Below are 14,734 nucleotides of genomic sequence, written 5' to 3'. Positions count from 1 at the left end.
CTTCACTGGAAGGGGTAGATCCTTTATTGATCATACACTATCTTCGTGTACAAATTCCTATACCCAGAAGAGCCCTAATAATTGTCCCTGGAGACTAAGAACTAAACCAAAGCATAGTTTAGTGTACACAAGATGACTATGATGACCTCAAGTCTAAGGATACTTGGACAACTATCACTAGGTGAACAACTGCTGACACGTGAGTGAACTCCATCAGTTGTTCAGTTGTGCGAGTCATGTTCAGTGAACTTATTCTATAATAAGCACCTACATACTAGCTATAGTGTCACCACACAAATGTCTATGAGAACAGACATCCTTCATAATGAAGCAAGCATAGTATGTACCGATCTTTGCGGATTATTAATTACCAGTTAGTAATCCTATGACCAGGAACTATTTAAGTTTAGAGTTATCATCTTTTTAGGTCTCACTATTATGATCTCATCATAATCCATAAAAAGCTTTACTCTAAACTATGGTATATCTTATTTAAACACTTAAATAGATAAAGCCCGTAATAAAAACAAAACAAGTCTTTATTAATATCAATGAAATCAAAACAGATTACATAAAAGTTATTCCTAAATCCTAATACATGATTGGACTTAGGACATATTCCTTTCACGGGGTATACAGCTAAACTACTCGAGGGATTGGTCAAGTTCAAAGTTTAATTGTTTAATTAAATAAATTTATTTAATGTTCTTTAATATAATTTATTTAATAAACTTAAAATGAATTATTTTATAAACTTTAAATAAGTTTATTTTATAAATCTAAATTAGTTTATATATATAAGTTATATTTTAATTTATTTTATAAATTAATTTAGTTACAATTTAAACTTAAATAAAAGAAAAAAAGAAAAAATAGAAAAAGAAAATAAAAGAAAAAAAGAAAAAGGAAAAAAAAGGAAAAAAAAGGAAAAAGAAAAAAAAACAAAAGTAAATCAAATGAAATCGTCGCAAGTTAGCAATCTGGTGACATTCATTTCATTTAAGTACTTAATTCACTACAAGGTCGCAAGTTGGTTGTTTTGGTCGCAGGTTAGACTCCTTGTATCCTCATGGTCGCCAGTTAACTCTCAGCAACACTTTATTGATTGATTCAATTGTTTTATGTGGTAAATAAACAGCCACGTATTTCATATTTGATATAAGTCTACACTCAGCAGCAGAAGCATTCAGCAATTATGTGGTATTGTTCTGTTCATCTTCTCTTCCAAAGAGCTGAAGATTTGCAGCAAAGAGATACAGAGGAGATATACACGCAAATTCATATCAGTTATTCTTCTCACCGGATTAACGTTATAATGCCCGATTTAACTCTTGTATATTTATAGGGGCATTATAAACGTAACGCGGTAATTAAATCCTTAGACAAACAAAAGCTAGAATATTATATAGGATTTAATTTGTTGATCTTTGTAGTAGCTAGAAACTTTGTTGTTCTTAGATTGTAACCGGTTAATTTATTTACCGGAGTGTAGCAACATCCTCGCGGATTTAAATTTTTTAATTTAAATTTGTTATCTCCCGAATTCTTGTGTTTCTAGTTGCCAGTTTTCCAGATTAATAGGGTGCCATTTGTTTGATCATTTAGTTCATTTCGCCTTGATGGACTCTCTGTTTTGTTATTTGGTCACCTTTGTTTTATTTTACAAGTTGACAACTTGTCATTACAAAGCTTCAGGTTGACAGTCATGCACAGGAAATCAAACAAAAACAAAGCAGATGAGGACTAGTGGGAATTAACTTGGAGTCTCACAGGTCGCAAGTTAGATTACCAACAGTCCTGATTTTTATTTTCTAATTTATTTATTTCTTCAGAAAATTTAAAATTCTTACAATTAAATTTTTCATAGATAATAATTTATAATTTATTTAGTTTTAAGAAAATTCAAAATTCTTGAAAATTAGATTTTATGTAAATATTTAATTTTGATTAATTTATTTTCTAAGAAAATTAAAAAATTCCGGAAATTTATTTTCTTTTTCTTAAATATTAAATTAAGGGTTCACAAGGTATTGGTAGACTCGAGATTCCTCCGGGCTTCAAATATGATTTTAATCTTTCGAAGAAAACAAAGACCATGTGTTGTTCAGACAGAAAATTCCCGAATACGGATTTGAAGATAATGGTTTCCTTATTCCAATGAAGCTGATTTCTTATTCCAATTGATGCCTATTCAACTTCTATCTTAATTGTGGATGTTTGGTAGAATGGTATTAGTACAACGAAAGTTAGCTTTTATCAGCTTCGTGTTGTTCGATTAATATCATCACCGTTACATGTTAAGGGTAATAACAATAACTATTGAAGGAAGTAGTAACGAAGTTATAATCTCATGTGTGTTTAATATTGTTAATTCAAGAGTCAATTAAGTGTCTAATTCTCGTAGTTAATTATAGTTAATAATTAGTTAATCAATTTTATGTGTTATTGTCTTGACATTGAGAAGCAATCATACATTGGTGAGTGAGTGTTAATTGAACATAATTAATATGAGTCTCTGTGGGAATGAACTAGAAATTACTATATATTACCTGCGAACGCGTATACTTGCATGAATTATTAGCGCGTGTTTTGTGCCTAAGAAGTTTTTGGCGCCGCTACTGAGGACTCGGCGTATTTGTTTAGCCTATGTACTTACCATCAGTGGTCATTAGGACGCATTGATTAAGACATGTTACTTATTGTTTCCGGTTGTGTTTCAGGTACTTTAGCGAGCGTTTATGCAAACACGTTCTCGTACTCGCAAGAGGACTTTAGATACGGCTGAGGAGACAGACTCAGTTCTTGATATTCCGGAGAAGATAGATTTTGAAGATTCGGATAAAGAGAGTGAGCAGAAAGAGCCAGTAATCATGGGTGATCGTATAGTTCCGGCAGATCCAGCTCTTATGGACTTTTCTCGGCCTAAAATTGATGACATTCAGTCAAGCATCCTTCATCCGGCTATTCAGACCAACACTTTTGAAATCAAGCCGGGCACTATTCAGATGGTGCAGAATTCTGTTTCTTTCGGAGGTGCTGTGACTAAAGACCCTAACATACACATCAGGAATTTTGTTGAGATCTGTAGTACTTTCAAATATAATGGTGTGACTGATGCGGCTATCAAACTGAGGCTTTTTCCATTTTCTCTAAGGGATAAAGCTAAGGACTGGTTACATTCTGAACCAGCTGGGTCCATCACTACTTGGCAAGATCTTGTGCAAAAGTTTTTGTTGAAGTTCTATCCAATGACGAAGACTACAGTTATGAGGAGTGCTCTTACTCAGTTTGAGCAGCAACCAACAGAATCTATGTGTGAAGCTTGGGAGCGCTATAAGGAGATGTTGAGAAAGTGTCCACATCATGGTATGCCTGACTGGATAGTGATCACTGGTTTCTATAATGGTTTGGGGGCCCAATCTCGGCCCATGCTCAATGCAGCAGCTGGAGGCGCCTTGTGGGCCAAAAGCTATAATGAGGCTTATAATCTTATTAAAACTATGGCTGCAAATGAGCATCAAAACCCAACTCAAAGGATGATGCCTGGGAAGGTAGCAGGTATTCTGAAAGTTAATGTAGCTACAGCTATTGCAGCGCAGCTCTAAGCGCTGTCTTTGAAGGTCGATTCTATAGCCACCTACGGAGTCAATAAGATAACTATGGTCTGTGAGCTTTATGCAGGTTCTCATGCTACGGATCAGTGTTCTCTTGTTAATGAATCTGTTCAGTATGTGAACAATTATCAGCGACCGCAATAGCCTGTGCCAGCAACTTATCATCCTAACAATAGAAATCATCCCAATTTCAGCTGGAGCAATACTCAGAATGCTATCCAGCAACCATGTCAGCAAGGCGTAAGTAAATAGTTTAATCCACCTGGATTCCAGCAACCACAGCATTATGATCAAAGGCAATCATATCCTCAACAAGGAGGTGCCGCTCCACCTTCTAGTGCTGATTTCGAGGAACTCAAGCTGTTGTGCAAAAGTCAGGCTGTTTCTATCAAGACCTTGGAAAATCAAATCGGTCAAATAGCCAATGCAGTGCTCAATTATCAACCTGGCACACTTCCCAAAGATACTGAAGTGTCAGGCAGGAAGGAAGCTAAAGAGCAAGTCAAAGCTATTACCTTAAGGTCTGGAAAAGTTGTTGATGCTGAAAAAGCGAAAGACAGAGAAGCTGAAGTTGTTGATGAAGAAGAGAAGCAAAAGGAGAAAGCGGCGGAACCAAGGAAGACTATTGTTGAACACACTCTGCCCGAGGGTAATATAGGGTAGAAACAGCTCTATCCTCCACCACCTTTCCCTAAGAGATTGCAACAACAAAAGCTGGATAAGCAGTTCGGTAAGTTTATGGAGGTGTTCAAGAAACTTCACATCAACATACCTTTCGCTGAGGCTCTGGAACAAATGCCTAGTTATGCAAAATTCATGAAGAGTATTCTTTCAAGGAATGTGAAACTGGATGACCTTAAGACCGTTGCTCTAACGGAAGAGTGCAGTGCTGTGCTGCAACAAAAATTACCTCCAAAGCTTAAAGATCCAGGTAGCTTCACCATTCCTTGCACCATTGGCAAGTTGTCTTTTGACAAATGCCTGTGCGATTTGGGAGTAAGCATCAATCTGATGCCATTGTCTATCTTCAAAAAGTTGAATTTTCCTGATCCAAAGCCCACCTACATGTCTCTACAATTGGCTGATCGTTCTATTACATATCCACGAGGCATAGTGGAGGACGTGTTAGTAAAGGTGGATAAGCTCTTCTTCCTTGCAGACTTTGTCATTTTGGATTTCGAGGAAGATAAGAAGATCCCCATAATCCTGGGAAGACCTTTCTTGGCTATAGGCCGTACCTTGATAGATGTGCAGAAAGGTGAACTTACTATGAGGGAGCAGGATCAGGATGTGACATTCAATATATTTAAGGCGATGAAATTCCCTACAGAAGACGAGTAGTACTTAAAAGTGGATTTGATTGATTTTGCGGTAACTTCAGAACTTGATCATATGCTAATGTCTGATGCATTAGAGAAAGCCTTAGTGGGGGAGTTTGACAGTGATGATGAGGATGGCAATGAGCAACTACAATATCTAAATGCTTCTCCTTGGAGGCGAAAGCTAGATATGCCATTTGAATCTCTTGGCACTTCTGATCTCAAGAATGCTGAAGGAAAGCTCAAACCATCTATTTTGAGGAAGCACCTACTTTGGAGCTTAAACCATTGCCTGAACACTTGAGGTATGCCTTTTTAGGTGATGCATCTACGTTGCCTTTTATTATTGCATCTGACCTTTCAGGTAGTGAGGAGGACAAGCTCTTGCGGATCTTGAGAGAATTCAAATCGGCAATCGGATGGACTATAACAGATATCAAAGGGATCATCCCTTCGTACTGCATGCATAAAATTCTGCTAGAGGAAGGTAGTAAGCCGACTGTTGAGCAATAGCGATGATTTAATCCTATCATGAAAGAAGTTGTGAAGAAAGAAATTCTGAAGTGGCTAGATGCAGGAATCATATATCCTATTTCTGACAGTTCTTGGGTGAGCCCCGTGCAATGTGTACCTAAGAAGGGAGGTATAACTGTGGTAGCAAATGAGATGAACGAGCTCATCCCCACTCGAACAGTCACGGGATGGAGGGTATGCATGGATTACAGAAAGTTGAACAAGGCCACGAGAAAGGATCACTTCCCTCTTCCATTTATTGATCAGATGCTTGACAGGTTGGCCGGTCATGAGTATTATTGTCTTCTGGATGGATATTCGGGGTATAATCAGATTTGCATTGCACCAGAGGATCAAGAAAAGACTACCTTCACTTGTTCATTTGGCACGTTTGCTTTTCGTAGAGTTTCGTTTGGTTTATCTGGAGCACCCGCCACTTTTCAGAGATGTATGATGGCTATATTCTCTGATATGATTGAAAACAATGTTGAAGTGTTCATGGACGACTTCTCCGTCTTTGGACATTCGTATGATGAATGTTTGAATAATCTTTGTGCGGTGCTCAAAAGGTGTGTGGAAACTAATTTGGTGCTCAATTGGGAAAAATGTCACTTTATGGTGCGTGAAGGCATTATTCTCGGGCATAAGGTCTCTAGCAAGGGTCTTGAGGTGGACAAAGCCAAGGTGGGGGTCATTGAAAATCTTCCACCACCTATTTCTGTGAAAGGAATCCGTAGTTTTCTTGGTCATGCGGGTTTTATCGTCGTTTCATTAAGGACTTCTCGAAGATATTTAAGCCGTTGTGCAACTTGCTCAAGAAGGATGTGCCTTTCAAATTTGATGATGAATGCTTGGCGGCATTCGAGACTCTCAAGAAGAGTTTGATAACTGCACCAGTTATTACGGCACCTGATTGGACAGAGCCTTTTGAGATGATGTGTGATGCGAGTGATTATGCGGTGGGAGCAGTTCTTGGGCAGCGCAAGAATTATCTTTTTCATGTGGTCTACTATGCCAGTAAAACTCTAAATGGAGCTCAAATGAACTACACCACTACTGAGAAGGAGCTCTTGGCTATAGTCTTTGGTTTCGAAAAATTTTGATCTTATCTGCTTGGGACAAAGGTGACAGTATTCACTGATCATGCTGCCATTCGCTATTTGGTCTCAAAGAAGGATTCGAAGCCTAGACTTATTCGTTAGGTGCTCTTGCTACATTAATTTGAGTTAGAGATCAAGGATCGAAATGGTATTGAGAATCAAGTAGCTGACCATCTCTCTATATTGGAGAATCCCGATTCTACTTCACATGATAAGACATTGATCAACGAATATTTTCCGGATGAGCAGTTGTTCGCAGTTCAGGAGGAAGAGCCATGGTTCGCAGATATTGTGAACTATCTTGTCAGCAATATAATGCCTCCTAATATGAATACAACTCAAAAGAAGAAGTTTCTGCATGAGGTGAAGTGGTACATGTGGGATGAACCATATTTGTTTAGACAAGGAGCTGATCAGTTCATCAGGATATGTATTCCATTCTGTTAGACGGAGGGGAATCTTACGAGGAAGGATGAGATGTCGTTAAATGTGATGCTTGAAGTCGAGGTCTGTAATAACCCCAATTTTTGGAATTTTTGAAACCCTTATGAATAGTGATTTTGCTGATTATGCTGAATAAGAAAACTTTTCATACCACACTATGTAGGGGTTCTTTTATTGATCTTCTGAGATCTTATTAGTACTCTATATGGTATATAAGTGTATGTAAAGATCGTCAGAATCCAAATTCGCACACTTTGATTTTTCCCGGAAATCTACCAGATACAGAAAGAATTGAGTATAAGGTAACAGAATAAAAAGGATTTAAATTCAAGGATTATATGAGAGGATCATAAAAGGAATATAATATATTGAGAAAGGTTAAGGAAACCTAAGTAATAAGATCCCGGGTATGATCCCTCAAACGATAAACGAAAACGAAAGTTAAGCGAACCGCATAACAGATCAGCGGTCATTAGCCAAGTAATTAGAAGCTAATCAAAGAGGTTAGTGAGGATGATGTCATCAAACCAATAAGAAGAGGACAAGCATAGGAAGATGACATAGGATTGATGACCTAAGCATGACAAAAAGGGAAGGAAGGGTGGTTGATTTCAAGCCACACAATTTTACATGGTTAAAAGATAATTAAACAAAACAAAAGCAAAACAACCAACCAAACAAATCACAAATCACAAAAACACATTTTATCCACCTTTCCAAGCAAGAGCTCTCGGCCTCTTCCTTAAGAAATGGGAAGTCCAAGCTCCTCCACTTGCTAATTTACAAGGTAATTATCCTAGCTTCTCCTAGTTAAGTTACATACTTCCTAGGAATCTTAGCTTCAAAATCCTTTCCTAGCATTTCCTATAAATCATTCAAGAAGATGGTGAATAGTACTTTCTTGAAATTAATTTTTGTGTTCTTGATTTCTTTGAAAGATCAAGCTTGTAGGAGGTTAGATTAAGGCTTCCATGGGCATTCCAAGGATCTTTCATGGATTAAAAGCTTCAAGGAAGGTATAACTCTTCATGATCTTAGTCTTAAGTTTTGTTGTTTGGATTTCCTAATGTTTAGATGATGGGTTAGTGTAATGGGTGTGTAATCATGTTTAGAGCTTTGTTTAGTAAGTGGTTTTGTTGATTTTGGAGTTAGGAATGATACTTGTTGGATTTAAAGTTCTTGGCCACATTTTTGACTTGGTTTAGATGAATAAGTTGAGATATTGAGTTATGGTTGAATGATATTGTATTATGGTTGAATGATGGTGGAATGGTGATGATTGTGGGTTGTTTGTGAATTGAAGTGGAGTTGTACGAAATTGGTAATCGCGTAAACATAGCCGTCGTAATGTCCGATTACCCTAGACTGTTTTTGTTCTTAACATTAAGACCCGTGAACTCACTGTTAAGTTTTGACCATTGCCATGATTAGATAGTTCATGTTACGAGCTTCGTTTTGATATGTGGTTCGTTTGAATCCGATGTACGGTTTAGGAGAAACGACCATTTTAAGTAACGGCGTTTCGCGACCGAACCATTACCCCTCGCCTTACTTTGAAACCTTGGTTAAGGCCCTTAAATGACTAATTGGAGTATGAAACATTTATGTAAAGTGGATTAGGCAGTTGGTAAGGTGCTCGCGAAAGAATTGGCTTAAAACTCTTAATGGTTAATTTATTAAAAATGGTGGAGCCGAGGGTACTCGAATGACTTATGTGATTCGTTAAGCGTATAAGTTACCATAAGTGAACGTTAGGGTTCACTTATGACTCCGCTTACTTTATTTAATCGAATAAGGTTTATTCAATAACTTTATTTTATTTAATGAATATTATTTTGAATATTCATTCGAGGATTTATGACTCCGCTTACTTTATTTAATGAATATTATTTTGAATATTCATTCGAGGACTTAAGACTCCGTTTATTTTATTTAATGAATATTATTCTGAATATTCATTTGAGGACTTATGACTCCGCTTATTTATTAAATAATATTCTTTATTTTATTAAAGAATAATGTTTCGATAATCAAACTTATTTTCGATTATTCAAATAAAGATTGTACTTTCGTATAAGTATATCTTTGGTTATTTATTATTCATTTCAAGTATAAGTTTTAAAACTTTTACTTCAATTATTTTTATAAGGATTATCCTTATGGGAATATTATTTAAATAATAATGTTCAGATATCCTCCAACATATTGGGACTGATTTATTTCATTAAATCAGCTTTACTCCAAACATTCTTAAAAATATTTTCGAGTCTTCAAAATGATTTTTAAAAGTTAGAGCGGATCCCAAAACTCGTTTTCAGATTTAAGATCTTCCTTTCGAAGGAGACTTGAATATTCGCTCAAAAATCTTGGGGATCCGGCTCTGTGGTATATTTTATATTCGCAACGAGGTTGTTGTTTTGAGAAAATAATTTGATTACTTGCCTAATGTTCGGGAAGTAAGTCCATCTGATTGAGTCGGCATAAGCGACAGGCCGGGGTACGGTCTATGAAGGTGTAAGAGGCTGGGTGACAGTTCATCCATGCGTGAGTGGTCGGGTAACGGTCTAGTGCGAGGTCCTAATGCGGCCAGGGTGATGACCGGTGAGGAATTCATCCATCTACAGTAGAAAAGGTTACTTATTGGTATCTTTGCCTGATCAGCAAGATATCGGGTTTATGCCAAAATTCTTTTCTTTCCAAATTCATTGGATATTGCAACTCTGTTCATACTTTACATGATAGAGGTTTTCAGGAAATGTATGAGAGATATATATGGATATATATATATATATATATATATATATATATCGGGACTTAATGAAGTATCTCATAACTTCATTTCTTTTGAATGATATTTCAAAGATTGAATCTATTCAAACCTTTTCTTGTAGTCTCATCTATGTGATGAACTTTTGAAACTGATGATACCTTGAACGGTGGTAGTTCAAGTAGTATCCGGAAAAGATATAAGTATATTGGAGTATCTTGTAACTTCATCTTTTCAACTTATATCTGGTTAATGATTATCTTATGCATGACAAAGATTTTCACAAAAACGTTGAGACAAGGCTAGATATATGAGATCACCTTGCAACGATATTTTTATACAGTTATAAACTGGAACTCTGTGTATATTATGCATGGAAGAGGATTTCAAAGATTATGAAAAGTATATATACTTATATACTGAATATTTTGTGACTTGGTCGCGTTAAGATATCAACTTGGTTCATTTCTTTTGACCAAGACTTTCATGAGTACTATGAGAATGCTCATATATTGTTAATTATTATCCATATCATTTCGGTGGGCTTGCTGCTCACCATTGCTTTCTTCTTTCATCACACAACAACAGATAGACAAGATGAACAGGATCAAGCTCCCAATTCCTGAGCGGATAGGAAACGTTCCACAATTTCCAGTAGGCGTTGATGCCGTTGTAGCCGAAGTAGAAACTACCAATAGGCTAGGCTTTCAACTTTGGTTGTACCGGACTTATGTATATTTATGAATTGTAATAATGGCAAGGAAATGTAAAATATTTAGAAACCCTTTTTATGGTGAAATAGTTTATAATTGTGGAATAAAATGAATTGTGTTATTTTTTGGTATTCATCTCTGAGACTATAACTTGTGGTGTGTGTGTGTATATCGTGGGGTCACATTACGCAGTAGTTGGTTGACTGTTAAGATTAAGTATTCATAAGGGAAATGGAAGTCGTGACAACCCGAATCCCTGACCCCGGATTTGGGGGTGTTACAAGGTCTTTGATGTTTGGGGAATCAATTTCATGGGACCATTTGTCTCGTCCTGCAATAATCAGTACATCTTGCTGGCAGTCGATTATGTCTCAAAATGGGTAGAAGTTAAGGCTCTACCGATGAATGATGCAAAGGTAGTGTTTAATTTTCTTCATAAGCAGATTTTTACAAGGTTTGGAACGCCACGAGTAATCATAAGTGATGAGGGGTCGCATTTCTGTAACCGTAAGTTCACTTCTATGATGCAGCGCTACAATGTGAATCATCGTGTTGTTATTGCCAATCATCCTCAAATGAATGGTCAAGCTGAAGTGTCTAATAGAGAGATCAAGTGCATTCTAGAGAAAGTTGTTTGTCCGTCAAGGAAAAATTGGTCTTTAAAACTCGATGAAGCTGTTTGGGCTTATAGAACAGCATACAAGACTCCACTTGGGATGTCCCCGTTTCAACTTGTTTATAGTAAGGGATATCATTTACCTGCGGAGCTTGAGCATAAGGCTTATTAGGCGTTGAAGAAGTTGAACCTTGATCTAGATGCAGCTGGGAAGAAGCGAATGCTTCAGTTAAATGAACTTGATGAATTTCGACTCCAAGCGTACGAGAACAACAAAATGTACAAAGAAAAGTGAAAAGGTGGCACGACAGGAAGCTATATCCTAAGTCATTTGTGTCGGGGCAGCAAGTACTTTTATTCAACTCTCAACTCCGACTTTTTCCTGGAAAGTTGAAATCAAGGTGGTTTGGACCTTTTATTGTCAAAACTGTGTTTCCACATGGAGCGGTGGAGATTTTTGAGAATGATCCGGGCCAAGCATTCAAGGTTAATGGTCAGCGATTGAAGCATTACTATGGGGACATGGCAAACCGGGAAGTGGTTAGTGCCGTTTTGTTGTCAACTTGAGCAAGGTACTCTACGTCAAGCTAATGACGTAAAAGAAGCGCTTCTTGGGAGGCAACCCAAGATTTGTTATTATAGGAACCCTTAAAAGTCAGTAACCTATCCAAAAACATAAAAAAAATCAGAAAAAAAGGGCAAGAAATTTTTTTTCCAGACACCCTCTGGGCGCCCGCTCAGGATGTTGGGCGCCCGCGCAGCTTTGCTGAGCGGCCGCTCAGCCCCCGACTGTCTGAAATTTTTTTAGCCTTATAAATATCCAAAACAAAATCAGGAAAACCAAAAATAAAAACACAAACCCACAACCTACGAATTCTTGTCCCATTAACCCACGTTTTCTCCCTCAAACCCCACTCTTAATCAATTTCTAACCCTAATCCCTGCCCTATATATACATACAATTTCTCCATATACTTTCAACCTTAAAACTCTCTCCCATATTCAAAAACACAACTCTTAAACACTTTTTCTCAGTTTCAATGGCACCCAAGAGATCACGAACTATTGACAGCAGCAGCACCGTTCCTACTACTGATTCTTTGAGGGGAACTGCTGTGAGACCTCGCTTGTTTGATAGGGCTGCTGAGGAGGAGTATACTAGGCTTCTGGCTAAGCCGATTCTGAAGGAGAGGGGATTCTTACCATCGGGGAGGGATGGTGAGTTGTTGCCGATGATTGCTGAAAAGGGGTGGATTTCTTTTTGTGAGTCACCGGAGGCGATTCTGATGAGCGTGGTTCGCGAGTTTTATGCGAACGCAAAGGCTGAAAAGAATGGGTTTACTGTTGTTCGTGGGCTTACTGTGGATTATCATCCGGAGGCGATTCCCCGTGTGATTGGGCAGTGACAACGGAAGCCCACGGAGGAGAATTGGAATGAGAAGCCCTCCGAGGAGTTTAATTTGGATTTGATTTGTGCTACTCTCTGTCAGTCGGGCACGGTTTGGAAGTTCAAGACTGGAACTAACGATTATCATTCTTTTCCGGCGATTGTGATGAATAGGTATACCCGTGTATGGAATGCCTTTATTTGTGCTAATATTTTGCCTACTTTATATGCACATGAGGTTACAGTTGAGCGAGCAAGGTTGTTATGGGGTATTTTGAATGAGGAGTATTATGTGGACCTTGGTGAGTTCATCTTCCAAGGGATTCTAAAGTTTTTTAGGGGAGCGAAGCACATGAACATCCCTTATGCATCTACTGTCACGAAGTTATGCCGAGCAGTGGGAGTTCATTGGCCTTCTCACGAGCAGTTGTAGATGCCGACCACTCCTATTGATTCAGCGACTCTGAATGCGATGCAGGAGTGGATGGGTGGAGAGCCCGAGGAGCATGGGTTGGGTTATCATCTTCCAGGAGGACGTCCAGCAGCTGGTGCTACCATGGCTAGGCCGGGTCGTGATGAGGTAGGCTCTTTTATAGCTCAGGAGGGTGCTGGGATGGCTGATGCCCAGTATAGGAGGCTGTCGAGGAGGATGGATGCGATGTATGAGTCGCAGAGTAGGTTCGCTCAGGAGCTCACCCTTGCACTTGGGACTGCTTTCAGAGGCCTTGGAGCTGATATCCAGTGGCCCATTTTTGGTGAGGACTCTGCTTATCCGCCTCCTGATACTCCACCCTCTGAGGGTGATGATGATGATTTCTCCGAGTAGCTATACCCTATGTTCCTTTCTACTACCTTCACTGGGGACAGTGAAGATTTTAAGTTTGGGGGTGGTAGTTAAGGAATATTTTTGTGTGTGTGTCATGTAGTTGCATATTCATGTTAGTTTAGTTTATATAGTTACATATTTTTGCATATAGTTTTATTTTATTTTATAGCTTTATTTATCATGTCATTTAGCTCATGCATATATCATGATCCCTTTTGCGTTGCTTTACCAATTGATTTGTGATATTGATGCAAGTGTAGTGATAGCGTTAGAGTGATGTTGAGTCTTGTAGGATGACATGCATGCTAGAAACACTTGTAATTTCACTAAGTCTTAGAGTATGCTTAAGGACTAGATTGTTGTCATGGTTTGATGGTTTTTGAGGTTAATTTATTGATTATGCTTAGAATTTATAATAGTTTCTTAATGATAAAAGGCATAAAAAGAAAAAAATTGAAGTAAAAATTGGAATTCATTGCTAATTGTGGCTAGGCGTCAATTGGCTAGTAGTAGGCTCGTATTTTTATGCGAATAGTCTAGGGTTGAGCAAGATGGAGCGAAACACACTTGCTCAGAAATTTGAAAAAAAAAATATAGAAAAAAAAGAAAGAGAAAAAAGAAAAAAAAAGAAAAAAAAGAAAAAAAAGAAAAAAAAGAAAAAAATAATAATAAATAGTTAATGCATAATTGATCACGAGTGGGCTCTTTGGTATTCGAGTTATTAAGTTCTTAGGGGACTTTGTTCCTAGTGACCTAAGGCTCTTATAGTCTGGGATCCGCTAACCTAACGCTCGCTAAATGGATGCCATTGCATAAGTCTTTTGTGGACCTCACTCATTGCACGGTCAAATAAGCATTATTTGTTATTGGGTTGAATAAAAAGCATGATTCCGTAATAAGCTCTAGTAATCTTAAGTGTTATAAGTCATTTTGTGCCTAGAATTTATTCTTCGTATAATCAGGTGATAGCCTTGAGGATAGTCTAGTTATGATAATTGATCTAGTTTCGAAGCATGTCTGTTAAGCATCCGCACACACCATATTTCTGGTTGTATGTTATTTTGCATGATTTGATTGATCTTTATTCGCCTAATTGCATTTTTTGAGATGTTATGAGTTGGTTGGTTTAGTCGTTGTAAGGGGGATCGTTGCATTTCATATAGATTGCATTCATGCATGTTTTTATTTTGTTTTTGAGTCTGTGACGCTTGAGGACAAACATCGATTTAAGTTTGGGGGTGTGATAAGTGGCATTTCATACCACTTAGAACATCTTATAATGGTTTGAATTGATGTCTTAAAATCAAGTATTTTGTGTATTTGATGCGTTTTTCTAGTATTTGTGCATTTCAGGGTATTACTTGTGTTTGAGGGGAGATTTCATCAGGAATAAGCCTAAGTATGTGCTTGGCATTGCAAGTGGGAAGTTAGGAGC

At 37.7% G+C, this 14,734-nt stretch overlaps 1 pseudogene; it reads right to left on the bottom strand.

Annotated features, from left to right (window-relative positions):
- Positions 1–3,255: 3,255 nt before the first annotated feature.
- Positions 3,256–3,370, bottom strand: LOC141715787 (small nucleolar RNA R71; annotated as a pseudogene).
- Between the last annotated feature and the right edge of the window lie 11,364 nt (positions 3,371–14,734).

Source organism: Apium graveolens, chromosome 3 (genome assembly GCF_009905375.1).
Source record: "Apium graveolens cultivar Ventura chromosome 3, ASM990537v1, whole genome shotgun sequence".
Lineage (NCBI taxonomy): Eukaryota > Viridiplantae > Streptophyta > Magnoliopsida > Apiales > Apiaceae > Apium > Apium graveolens.
Note: the sequence above shows the minus strand (reverse complement) of the source record. Positions and strands in the feature narration are given on the sequence as shown.